The sequence below is a fragment of the Thermobia domestica genome, chromosome 8 (genome assembly GCF_964235325.1).
Source record: "Thermobia domestica chromosome 8, izTheDome1.hap1.1, whole genome shotgun sequence".
Lineage (NCBI taxonomy): Eukaryota > Metazoa > Arthropoda > Insecta > Zygentoma > Lepismatidae > Thermobia > Thermobia domestica.
Window position 1 is genome coordinate 208048480 of NC_137461.1, and position 14083 is coordinate 208062562.

A 14083-nucleotide genomic window follows, 5' to 3' on the forward strand; every position below is an offset into this window, starting at 1 on the left:
AAGTCTTGGAAGTCAGTCTTGGTAGCAAGTACAATCGAGAAGAAACGACTGATTGTGCTGATGGTGCAAGTTGTTCAGAATTAGAAGTACGTTTCTTCACAAGGCAAGTGAGTGAAAAACGCGTTTAAAAATTGTCCAATGTGCTTTTCTATTTTTGCAGAGTTGTAACTTGTACAGTAATGCGTATCCAGGTTTGCTAGGAGCACACAAATTTTTATTGACTTTGCTCGTAAGTCAGATAACATATGAAAGAAGTTTTTCAAAACTGAAATACATTAAAAATAGGTTAAGGAGTATCATGTCTCAGGAACATTTGGAAACATTTATTTTGATGTCCATTGAAAAAAATTTGTCAAGGAATGTTTCGAATGGAAAGGTGACAGATACAGTTGCATCAAAAAGTAGTACACTGAAACATCTGCTCATTGTGTGATATAGTATAGGTACTCCTTAAATTTCACGTAATACTTTGAACAATTCAGAATAATATGTTGATGAAAGAACATAAGGTTTTAATTGTTAATACTATTGATTTACTGTGTAACTTGTGCATAAAACTGTGCAACATGATTTGTGACATTGAGATGCTAGTGGCCCTTGTGGGATAAAGCGCCCGCGCTCCCCTAATAATGCCTATCCGCCCGTTTCTCAGTGATTAACCAATCAGATTGCACCATCTCAGACGGTGAGTTGTGACTGAAGTTCAGTGTTGTTGCATATCAATCGATTTATAGGGTATCATGTGTTAAAGTAACCATATGAAAAACGAAATACTTTCAGCACTTATACATTTCATAACTACACAAAACATTGGGGGAACGTGTCCTCCGCTCGCCAGAGACGCCCGTGATATCATGTGAGTCACTGAATGAAGAGTCACAGAAATGACTCGGATGAAGAGTATCGGATCGTATGAAGCAGCAACGTGTTATTAGGAGAAGACAACAAAAAGTAATCGAGTTCTTGAAGTTTGTCCTTTGAGATGAATGTTAAACTTGGAACAATGAACCAATGAGAAATACTGCAAATAACGAATTAAGTCAATATAATTGGAAGTAATTTAAAAGATATTAAGACATTGTCGAAGAAGAAATTATATTCCGAATGACGTGTAAAAGGTATGATAGAAAAAAAACAAGAATGGTAGAGAAATATTAAATTACTGGATAGTGTTAAAAGTTCAGGCTAATTCCTATGTCAAGACGAAGTTATCTAAGAACCATATTGTATGTAAACTTAAATTTGTGCTAAGTAGCCTGTAATGGAAGAAAATTACGATAAATTGTATTGGTAGAGGTAGGAGGAGAATCCTATTAGCTCATAATTCAAGTAGATTCCCGTGTACTTATCGTTTTGACGTACATTTAGCTGGGGGACTACTAGTATTCTAGTCGTCCCTCCAATTTTAACATGCCACAGACGTCTGTAGATAAACCAACAATTTGAAGTGGAATCCAAACCATTGAAATGCGTTCAAATTTCAATGCTCTCCCTCCGGAAATCGAACCCAGGAGCAGGCGCACCACAGACCCGCACCAGCACCTAGACCAGCGGGAAGGCTAGAATAAATTTGTTATTATTACTAGTTGCTACCCAAGCCCTTAGCTCACTGTGCGCTGAGTTAAAATTACTCAACTAAATGTTCTAACTGCTTATATTTAACTTTTAAGTTTGTCCATCAACTAACTTGCAGATACACGAAAATTAATGCCCAAATCTAAATATAGGTCTGGCCGTTGTCTTAGTAATAAACAGCAAAATATACAGTTCATCATCACTATCTAGTTTCAATAATTAAATTGAAACAACACAGTTTAAATGAAATCTTTGAGTTTAACGTCCCACAATTTTGCCCCTTAGGCTAAGGAAACATGATTTAAGCAGGTGAACGATGATGGAAGAATTTGTGGAATAAGTAAGTGGGAGGAAACGGGAGTACCCCGAGAAAACCCACGACCACGATGTTGTCCACCATAAACTTACTTGGCCGGGGATCGAACCAAGGGAAGCAATCTGCCACTGACAAGGAGATTTACGGAAGTGTCACTTACCAATTTGAATAAAACTTTGCATATTTGTAGAACATCGAAAAATAATCGACACTTTTTTTTTTTGTTTCGGCAATGGTGAAGATTTAAGGGTAGAAACCACTCTTTGAACGTTAGGGGTGGTCTCCAAGTATAGACAGAGAGACAGAAAACAACCATTTAATATAGAAGAAACCATACTACCAGGGCCGTTTTAGGACAGATGATTCAGAATCTGACGTCAAAATTAAAAAAATTCAAAATAGCGGACCCAATATATATTATAATGATTACAATTAGAAAATGTCCTCTGGTTTGAAATTCTGTGCACTTAGCCAAGAACAAGTATAGTTGGCAGGGGTTACTATCGGAAGGTTGGAGATCGATTTGAAATCCCTTTCTATTGATTTGAAACTCCTTTATTTTAACGGAATGCTTGATTAAAGTGAGTCTCTGCATCTCTTCCTATTCGGGGTGCTTATGTATAGTTAGTTCCCTCGCCTCTCACTATCTCAGAACTTCCCATATCCTCAATTGTTATAATTATGAATTTATTGAGAAACACTTCACAGTAATGATATTTCGTAAAAAGAAAAAGTTGGCATAAACATTGGAAAATGCTTCACAGTAATGATATTTCGTAAAAAAAAAAAAATGTCAGCATAACGATGCATAAACATTGTTTACACGAAGTTCACCTTATTACAGCAATAACTGTGATAAATCGCAAAATGCAACACAGTCTTCTTCCGAATAACTGTTTTTGTAACACGCACATCTGGGAGAAGATAACTGACTCACTCTCCTACAAAGTTTCTTTTTCCTGAATGAAAGCAGGTGTTCTTTATAGTTTGTGACCTTCTGATTACGAATCTGAAGTCAGATATGCTGTATCATGTCTGGTTGTTGAGAAATTTGTAAATAAAGATTAAAAGTTTTTTTTTTTTTTTTTTAATGTATGAATTTTAATAAATGTTGTGACTTCGATGTACAAGCGAAATGTTGAAAAAACATATATGTGACACACCTGGATCTAAAAAATATAAACGAAAATGTAGGTATATATTTATATTTCGTGGCATTTCCATTCATATTAGACTGACAAATAATGAATAGGGGCAAGGGTGTTTTCGCAAGTTGATGAAGTACGTTTATTATATCTGTATTAGAGTTTGTATAATATTGTATATTTAATCTTGTAAACTAATTTACTTGGCGACAAAATGCGCAACTGTATAGCCCAAAATGCGACAAAATGCGAGATTTGTAAAAACAAATGCGACATTTTGTATGTCAAACTGCGTAAAACTCTATGCCCCTAACAATGAAAACTACCATTTCCACGTCTAACTGAACCAAAGCCGGGTTTGAAATTACAGAATTTATACACTGGCACTCAAACGAAAAGAAACACTTATGAAGCTTGCCTCTTGTGTGATGTGGGGAGCGTATCACGTGTCAAGTTTCAGCAGAAATCTGTAAGCATTGACGCTCCAGATTTTCCTTTGTACCGCTGCTCGAAGGTCTGAATGAATTGGTGAAACCTCTCACCTTGCTCATCAGACAGAGGTCATACGTTTTCGGGAAAGAAAGACATGTGATTGTGTAGACAATGCACTTTCAGTGACATGTTACATACCATAGTGTGAGGTTTGACAACAACTCCTCCACCAGTTGCACATAGTTCGCACTTTTGTTATTTCCCAGGAAGTTTTCTGAGACGCTCTTAAAGAATTCCAGGTTTTCCGTTCCACCTCAGTCAGTTTTGACTCGAATATGTCATCTTTCATCATCAATTGAGGTATCTGGAGTCAAATGAATACACCTTCTTTTAGTTTAGTATCTGATATTTCTGGAGATACTTAAATCCTTGTCCTTGCCTTTGCAACCCTTTCACGAACTCCTTCATAAGGCCTAATTTAATGTGCAAGGGACGCATAAAAATTTTCTTGGGATCAACAACAGGTTTCTCTTTTACATTCTTAATTCCGGGAGTGAGTGATGTACGAGTAGGCCATTCTCTTTATGTGTAGTGCTGATCTCTTGCTCTACTGTCTCACTCACACAGAAAACAACAATACTTTGTATAGCCCAACTGTAACCCTAACACGAAACCAATCACCTTCAAGTCGCCACATATGTTCCACTGATGCCCAAGCATACCACACTTTGTCGAAACGTGACACTTCCATAAGTCTCTTTGTGAGTCACCGTGCCTCCATCAATACAGTTTAAGTTGCAATTACATCCTCACAAAATATTGTTGTATAAATATACAAATACGAGTATTAATGCTCAAATCTAAATGATTACTGTTCTTGTCCTATTTTCAAATGATTAAATTGAAACAATACAGTTTTTAAGTTACAAAAAAATCGATACAATAGTTATATATAAAGGTTGATTCCAGGCTAGCGATATGTATTGGTGTCGAAGCATGACTGTGAACTATTGAGAATTAGCGTCATTCACAGATTGAGACGTTTCCCTTCTACAAGTGACTAGAAGATTGCTCATTCTTCACACGAGCAGATTTCGTATCATTTTGGATATAAAGGGCAATGGGGTCTGAATCTGAATGTTAAAGGCATCGAAAGTGCCACTGTTCATCTCAGCGACACCAAAACCTATGGATTCGATACTAATATCGGTCATTTTCGATAATGTTTGAATAGCATTACTCTACCACTCAGTGAGCACTCTACCACTCAGCCAATGCGTTCTAGTATCTCTTGGAACTATTAATATGCGGAACTACTATTAGAACCAGGTATTGTACTTACTTTACTATTTCCTGTTGCAGTAGAAGCAGACTAGCTGAGATTATATCAATTCTTGCGATCCTGAATTCAAATAAAGGAGAAAAAGTTATCGTCTCCTTTTAATGTCCTCGTTCTGTAGAATCAATATAGAAACTGGGAGGGGGTAGTTAATTACTACCATTTCTGATTTGAATAGAGCAATAATTTCGGAGATGGAACTATCCGTGCAGAACTGAATTCATAGCAAAAAACTTGCTTCTCACTATCTATTACAGTTTTCTTTTCTAGTATGAAGAAACAGGAAATCGTAGACTTCTAAAACTTCCGTTTTGAATACAAGGAAAGCAATATTTAAGGTACTGAATACATATAAAATGCATATTTCTCGCTCCCTTACGAGGTGCTACCCAAGATATTCGAGATTATTTTTTTACCGACCAACAAGTACCAGTACGACATTCCGTCCCTAGATGTCTCGAGGTACATTTATTAGCTACTGCACCACAAAATTGCGTCATCTTCGGCGCATTCAGTTGTGAGTTGTAGTTGTGCGTGCCAGAACATGTTTCAGTGCTTCTGCAATCTGTCAAATGGCTGACATTAAGGAGCAAGTTCTATGTCAAGTTGAAGAAAACTGCAGCCGAAACCCACCGCATGTTGAAAAAAGCATTTGGTGAGAGTGTACTGAGTCAAGCAAGAACATTTGACAGGTTCAAGCGTTTCAAAGACGGCCACGAATCTGCGGAAGATGACAAACATTCAGTCGACCGTCAACATGTACAACACCGGAAATGTTCATGAAAGTGCTTAATGCAATTCGGAAAACAGAAGCCAGACAATTCAAGATGTTTTTAACAGACGTCGACTGTCGTACGGTATATGTCAACGAATCCTATCCGATAAACTAAACATAAGACCAATTGCAGCGAAGTTTGTCCCTCACCTTCTCAGCATTGACCAAATAAACCTCAGGATTCAGACGTGCACTGAGCTGCAATAAAGAGCTCGAGAGTGTCCAAACTTCTTATCCAGAGTCATTATCTTATAGATGATGAATCTTAGATCTATTGTTATGACGTGGAAACGAAGGAGTAATCATCACAATGGAAGACGTCATCCTCTCTCTAAAGCCGAAAAAGCTCGACAAGTTCGCAGCAACATGAAGTCGATGCGGATCGTTTTTCGACATTCGAGAAATTGTGCATGTGTTTGTTTCGCCTGTTCAGAATGTCAACGGGAAGTTTTACTGCGAGGTTTTGAAGAGACTGAGGAAAGATGTTCGGCTCAAACGGCCAGAACTCTGACAAACGAAAGACTGGTTGCTGAACCATGACGACGCGCCCGCGCACACATCGCTCATTGTGAGGGAATTCCTGGCCCAAAACAAGATGGCAACCGTCCCCCACCCTCACTACTCCTATAATGTAACCCTGTGCAACTTTTCCCTATTCCCGACATTCAAGTGGAATCGCAACAGATCCTGAACACACCTCACCCTGCGGACTTCTAGGATGCTTCCAAAAATGGGAACCACTCTGAGATCGTTGCACATATGCCGCAGGACATTAGGACGTAAGTGTTGTTTTCTAATTTGTAGAATGAAATTCTCGGATATTTTGGGTAGCATCACGTACAGTCTTTGCTCTATGGTCAACATTGAAACTTGAATTTATAATATTATCTATCACTTCCGATTGAGATATAGGGACAAAGTTGGAGATGGAAACTATAGACGCAGTACACTGAATCTATATAAAAGAAAACTTTTTGATATCCATTCGAAATCCATCCCGCTGGTCTACTGGCTAGCGCGCGAAATTCTTGCAGCACAGTGTTTCGAATTCGATCTTAGTGGGAGAGCATGAACGCATTACGAAGATTCAGATTCCAGCTTAAACTGTAGGGTCATGTTTCATAAAGCCTTAGTGCTTAAATGGAGCGCTAGGCTACAACCAAACAAAAGCTAACTACATACTACTTTTTTACTATAGCGAGATACCGAGACCGAGATCGAGACAGGCACTTACAATGCGAGACGAGAGCGAGACAAGTCAAAGTATATTCTTCAAAGTCTTGGTCTCGTCCCGAATGTATATATATATATATATATATATATATATATATATATATATATATATATATATATATATATATATATATATATATTACTCAAAATTCATTGTGGTCTTGAGTTGTAGTGAGATAATGAAATGACTATCGTCGGATGACCGGAGTCATCTGTCTGTGCACGACAGACAGGCGGCAAACGACATCTGCGATCACTTGCTTTAACGAAAATGATTCCTACAGCACACAATTTTGACTTGCGGTTATATATTGTAAGGATCCCCACATCACCATAAAAGCACATGTTAATACAACACGTGTTATTGATTACAAACAACGAAGCAGACGAGAAGTCAATACGGAAGACACAGAGGGAAGCCGAAACTAGACGGACCTCACGGAAGAACCCAAAGAGGACAAATAAAAGAGGGACCACCGAGGGACCTGGAATCAGTCGACCAACTGATCAACTAACCAAGACGTGCTCCGAGGTCACATTGGACCGAGGTCGCATCACCTTTCCTTAACCCGAGGTCGCATTGGAGTAGGGATCCTCACTACAACCAAGCAAAAAAAAGGTGATGCGACCTCGGTCCAATGTGACCTCGGAGCACGTGTTGGTTAGTTGATCAGTTGGTCGACTGATTCCAGGTCCCTCGGTGGTCCCTCTTTTATTTGTCCTCTTTGGGTTCTTCCGTGAGGTCCGTCTAGTTTCGGCTTCCCTCTGTGTCATCCGTATTGACTTCTCGTCTGCTTCGTTGTTTGTAATCAATAACACGTGTTGTATTAACATGTGCTTTTATGGTGATGTGGGGATCCTTACAATATATAACCGCAAGTCAAAACTGATCAACTAACCAACACGTGCTCCGAGGTCACATTGGACCGAGGTCGCATCACCTTTCCTTAACCCGAGGTCGCATTGGAGTAGGGATCCTCACTACAACCAAGCATTACTAAACTGCCTTGGGCTGAGGGGGCTTTCCTTCAAGACTCATCAAACCCTTGCAGGTGCCTTGGAGACTGCTTTGAGAGAAAGGACCAATATATCACTCAAAACCACCAATATATCCACGAACATTCATTCAGATATCTTAATATTTACTATATATCAATATCAAAAAATGTTAAAATATTGGTTTAACTTGGCCACCGCCAAACCTATGAAGGCCACCAACTTCTATTTTTCACCAAATATAGCACTCAACACCGCCAATATATCCACCTACTTTCGTTGAGATATCTCAATATTTACTACATATCTATATCAAAAATTTATAAAGTTTTAAAATAACTTGCCCACCGCCAAAACTATGTGGGGCACCAAATTGAAATTTTCCCGCAATATACCACTAGACACCGCCAATATATCTATATACTTTCATTGAGATATCTTAATACTAACTACATATCTATATCAAAAATGTTAAAAATTTGGTATAATTTAGCTACCGCCAAAACTATGAGGGTCACCAACTTAAAATTTTCAGCAAATATATCACTCAACACCACCAATATATCCACCAACTTTCATTGAGATATCTCAATATTTACTACATATATATATAAAAAATTATTAAATTTTATAAATTGGCCACCGCCAAAACAATGAGCGGCACAAACTACAAATTTTCACCAAATATATCACCCAACATCACCAATATATCCACCATCTTTCACTGAGATATCTCAATATTTACTATATATATATATATATATATATATATATATATATATATATCAAAGAATTGTTAAAATTTTGGTATAACTTGGCCACTGCCAAAACTATGAAAGCCACTAACATTAAATTTTTATCAAATATATCACTCAACACCACCAATATATCCACTAACTTTCATTGAGATATCTTAATATTTACTACATATCTATATGAAAAAATTCTTAAACTCTTGGTAAAAATTCGGCACCTCCAAAACTATGAATTCCACCAACTTCAAATTTTCACCAAATATATCACTCAACATCAACAAAATATCCACCAACTTTCACGGAGATATCTCAACATTTACTACATATCTATATCAAAAAGTTGATAAAATTTTGGTATAAATTGGCCACTGCTAAAACTATTAGGGCCAACAACTTCAAATTTTTAAGAAATTTATAACTCAACACCATCAACATATTTGGTGTAAATTTGAAGTTGGTCGCCCATATAGGTTTGGCGGTGGCAAATTTACACCTTCATTTTAACAACTTTTTCATATAGATATGTATAAATAGTAAATATTGAGATATCTAAATGAAAGTTGGTGGAAATATTGGTGGTGTTGAGTGATAAATTTCGTGAAAATTTTAAGTTGGTGACCCTCACAGTTTTGGCGCTGGCCAATTTATACCAAAATTTTAAAATTTATGATATAGAAATATAGTAAATATTGAGATATCTGAATGAAAGTTGTGGATATATTGGTGATGTAGAGTGATATATTTTGTGAAAGTTTGAGGCTGGTGGCCCTCATAATTTTGGCAGTGGCCAAGTTATACCAAAATTTTAACAATTTTTTGATATAGATATATAGTATATATTGAAATATCTCAATGAAAGTTGGTGGATATATTGGTGGTTTTGAGTGATATTTTTGGTGAAAATTTGAAGCTTGTGGCCCTTATAATTTTGGCGGTGGCCAACTTATACCAAAATTTTAATAATTTTTTGATATAGATATATAGTAAATATTGAGTTATCGCAATGAAAGTTGGTGGATATATTGCTGGTGTTGAGTGGCATTTTGGTGAAAATTTGAAGTTGGTGGTCCTCACAATTTTCGCGGTGGCAAAGTTATACCAAAATGTAGCAACTTTTTTTACATAGATATGCAATAAATATTGAGATATCTCAATGAAAGTAGGTGGATATACTGACAGTGTTGAGCAGTATATTTGGTGAAAAGTAGAAGTTGGTGCCCCTCATAATTTTGGCGGTCGCCAAGTTATACCACAATTTTAACCATTTTTTAGTGTAGATATATAGTAAATATTGAGATATCTCAAAGAAAGTTGGTGGATATATTTGTGATATTGAGTGATATATTTGATGAAAATTTAAAGTTGGTGACCCTTATAGTTTTGGCGGTGGCCAATTTATACCAAAATTGTAACATTTCTGATATAGATATATAACATTTCTGATATAGATATATAACATTTCTGATATAGATATATAGTAAATATTGAGATATCTGAATGAAAGTTGGTGGCCCTTAGTTTTGGCGGTGGACAATTTATACCAAAATTTTAACACCTTCGTTGATATAGATATGTAGTAAATATTGAGATATCTCAATAAAGGTTGGTGGATATATTGGTGGAGTTGCGAGACATATTTGGTAGAAGTCTGAAGTTGGTGGCCCTCATAACTTTGGCGGTGGCCAAGAAAATGTGGTCACTAAATTAGACACACCCTCAAATTTTAGTATGCGCGATATGCCGGAAGCGAGGACACGGAGCATCCATTTGTTATAAGTGTCCAAAAACGTGAAAGGCCGCCAGCCTTATGCCTTGCCAATATGCCTTGGCAAGGGGGCCAACAGCCATCATTATCCGAAACATGAACACCAAAGAGAAAATAGGAAGCACAATGACATAACTCACGAAATTTTTGTGATAGAAAAGCAATCAGAACAAATGGCAGAAAGAAGAGAAAACATCACTCTAGAAGACGAAAATAACAGGTCACATTTAACAATAGAACCAAATCAGGAATTTAAAACGCAATAATTGATACAGGGAGTACGATATCGGTCTGGGCGTCCGAATCCTTGCCCCCTGAAACAAATTTAATTCCATTTCAGACAACAGTAAAAGGAATTTTAGGAAAGATTATTTATTTAATTCAAATAGCACTGATAAAATTTAAAATAGGACAAAAACATTCAGCCACTACTTTCGTATAGTTAACAGAACGATGCCAATATTATTAGGAATTTACTTCCTCCAACGTGCGCATTCCACCTCTGACTTAAACAAGAATATATATTTTCTTTCTTTAAACATCCACGGAAGCCTCAGCTACCAGTTGAAAACAAAGATAAGCTGTCAGCTTTTACAACTCGGATAATATTGCACCCAAGCAAGACTATAGGTGAGTAAGCAAATAATATTACCTCCGCGCTCACACACGTTCATTCAAGTAGCAGGAAAGAAAAACATAACTGATGCAGAATTCTTGTATATATATCATTGCTTCCTAGAATACTCGAGAAACAGATTAAATGCTCTTGACCAGAAGATAGATGCAAGCAAAATGACAATTCTAATATCAAATCCTAATAGTAACAGTGTCACTATAAAGAGGAATACCCCAGTGGCGGGTCTTGAGGAAGGGCACGAAATTTCTTTTAACGCCTTAGAACAACCAAATTTTCTATAAGTAGGGTACCAGTTTAAAACAAAAGAAGAAACTGAAAAGCGCTTAAAATACACAGAAAAACTTTTCGAGAAAGACCTCTTTTACATCAACCCCAACTTAGACGAAAAGAAAAAACAAGCAGTGTATGAATTATTGTTCAAGTATAGGGATGTTTTACGTATGCTCCTGACGACATTGGATATTTTAGCGGATATGTTCATAAAATTAGGATTTCTAAGTCTGGTGTATTTCACGACCGTTCCCCACCAACTCCACTACACATCCTGGATCAGGAAGACAAACAGATTCAAGAACTTATTAATGCAAAAATAATTGGACCTACAGACAACAATGAATTTTGTTCTCCACTTTTGGTGCTCCGGAAACATAACACAGAAGAGTTTAGGGTAGTTCTCAATTTACAGAAATGTAACAGCTATACCAAATATTTATCACTCCCATTTCAATCTACAGATGTTCTAGGCTCTATAAAGGTAAAAACCTTCATAACAAGTATCGATCTTTCTAGTTACTTTCAAATCTTGTTGCATCCTAAGGGCCGAAAATATGACCTTCGAGCTCAATCATAACAGAAAGTCATATGAATTTTTTAGGTGCACAATGGGCCATCGTACCTCCAGCCAAAGTCTAAATATCGCAACAAGGATGATTTTAGAAGGACTGTCCCATAGGATTACAAGTTTTGTAGATGATATAATTAGCAGCGCTTACAGCTTTTCACAGCAGTTACGAGAGTTAGAATTACTATTCAAGAAGTTAGAACGTGCATCATCCAAGACAGACATAAGTTATCAAGAGCATAATGTGTTAGGACACCTCGTTAGTGGACAATCTATTAAAATATCTTCAAAGATAGCCAGGAAAATATGAAATTTCAAAAAGCCAATTACAAAGCGGATTCTCAAAAGTTTTGTCGGGTTATGTTCATATCTTAGAGCGCATATCAAAGATTTCACAATTAGAATCGAGCATTTCAAGCAATTAGTAACATCTAATTCTAAATTTAAATGGACAAAGCAGCATGGTGTTCTTTTCAAACATTTGAAAGAAGACATACTAAAAGTTCCTTCCCTCGCTCATTTCGACGATTCTCTAGAAATTCGTCTATATAGCGACAGTAGTCTGATGCAAATAGCAGAAATACTCACTTGATATGACCCAAAAACTGACACTGAGAAGATAGTTGCTTATTGTTCTCGAAGATTGACGAAAAGTGAACAGCAAGCTAGTATTTGCAAAAAGAATTGTACGCTTTCATATATTCTTTGCGGAAATTTCGCTATTTTTTGCTAAATAGAAAATTCAACCTTTACGTAGACGCAAAGTGCATAGCAACAATAAACACACAACCCGATAAAGTTGGGAAATATACTAGATACAAACTATTCTTAGCCGATTATCATTTCAATATACAGTATTTACCAGGATCCAAACATCCAGCAGATATAATTAGTAGGCTTGAACAAACACAAGATATGAAGAAGGAAGAAGAAAAGGAATAAAATAACGAATAAAAAGGCGAAGACTATCATGCATTTAGATCAAATAGTCGTCAAGTTGATACCTTAGAAGTAGAAAATAACAACCTTCTACCAAACACTGCAAGAGGACAGCATAAGGACGACAATTACAAGGACATCATCTCTGTTCTAGAGGGAAAGGAACAGAGCTCTACAGTTAGCTCGGCAAGATTTTTTGGTCTTAGAAACGATATATTATAGAGGAAACAAAATAATCCTGATTATGGTTTATTATATCTTTTATGCATACCCAAATCGTTTCCCAACTTGTGGTTCACAATCTTCCACCGCCAAGCAACCAATCCACATTTTGTTTACAAAATCCTATAAAACCGCCATAAAGAAAGTTTATGTACCACACCTCACAAAATACAAAATACGCACGTCTCAAGACTGTCAAAGACTAAAAGGGCTACCAGAAAAGAAACAGGACCAACTACTATATCACCCGGTGGGAGAGATAGCGACAACGTGGATGTATGATGAACTGGGGCCATTCCCAAGCAAAGAGGGACGAAATAAATACATATTAGTAGCCACAGAATTAGCTACACGTTATGTTATTGCAAAGACAGTGTACACTATAAGTACTGAAAATATACAGAAATTTTTAGAATATGACATCATTCTCAAATTCAGAGCATTTACAACACTATTGGGACCAACATCCAGTACATGGTGCGGTTCATTTGCAACATTTAGCACAGAAATACGATTTCATCTATAAATATTCGCCAGCATATAATCATGCTTCGATAGAATTAATAGAGCAAACCAACAAAATTATAAAAATTCTCAATTTTTGTACAAGAACACCATACAGATTGGGAGAAGTGGCTGCCACACGTTATTTTTTGCATTAATACTTACTTACAAGGTGGGACCAAATATTCAGCAAGCTTCTTATTTTTTGGATACGAACCTAGGATCCTGACAGAATGCACGCTAGAATCTAAACAACACATACAAGTTGACTGGGATAAATTAGCAACCATTTGGAATAAAGTGCAAAATAACCTGGAACAGGTATATAACAAACAAAAGAAGTTTTACGATAAATAAAACTTCTTATAATCCAGGGGACCTTGTTTTAGTATATTACAATATAAGGAAGATCGGTTTACCTGATCACTTTACCATTCATTACGAAGGGCCAGTAAGAATTTTGGAGAAATTTAATCCAAATTTATATCGTGTGGAATTACCTCCTAAATTCAAGAAATTGCGGTGGACTGCTTGAAGCCATTCTACGAGGACCAAACAGAGGGAATACAAAATTAAGAAGACAGAGGCACAAATACAAGAAGAATATAA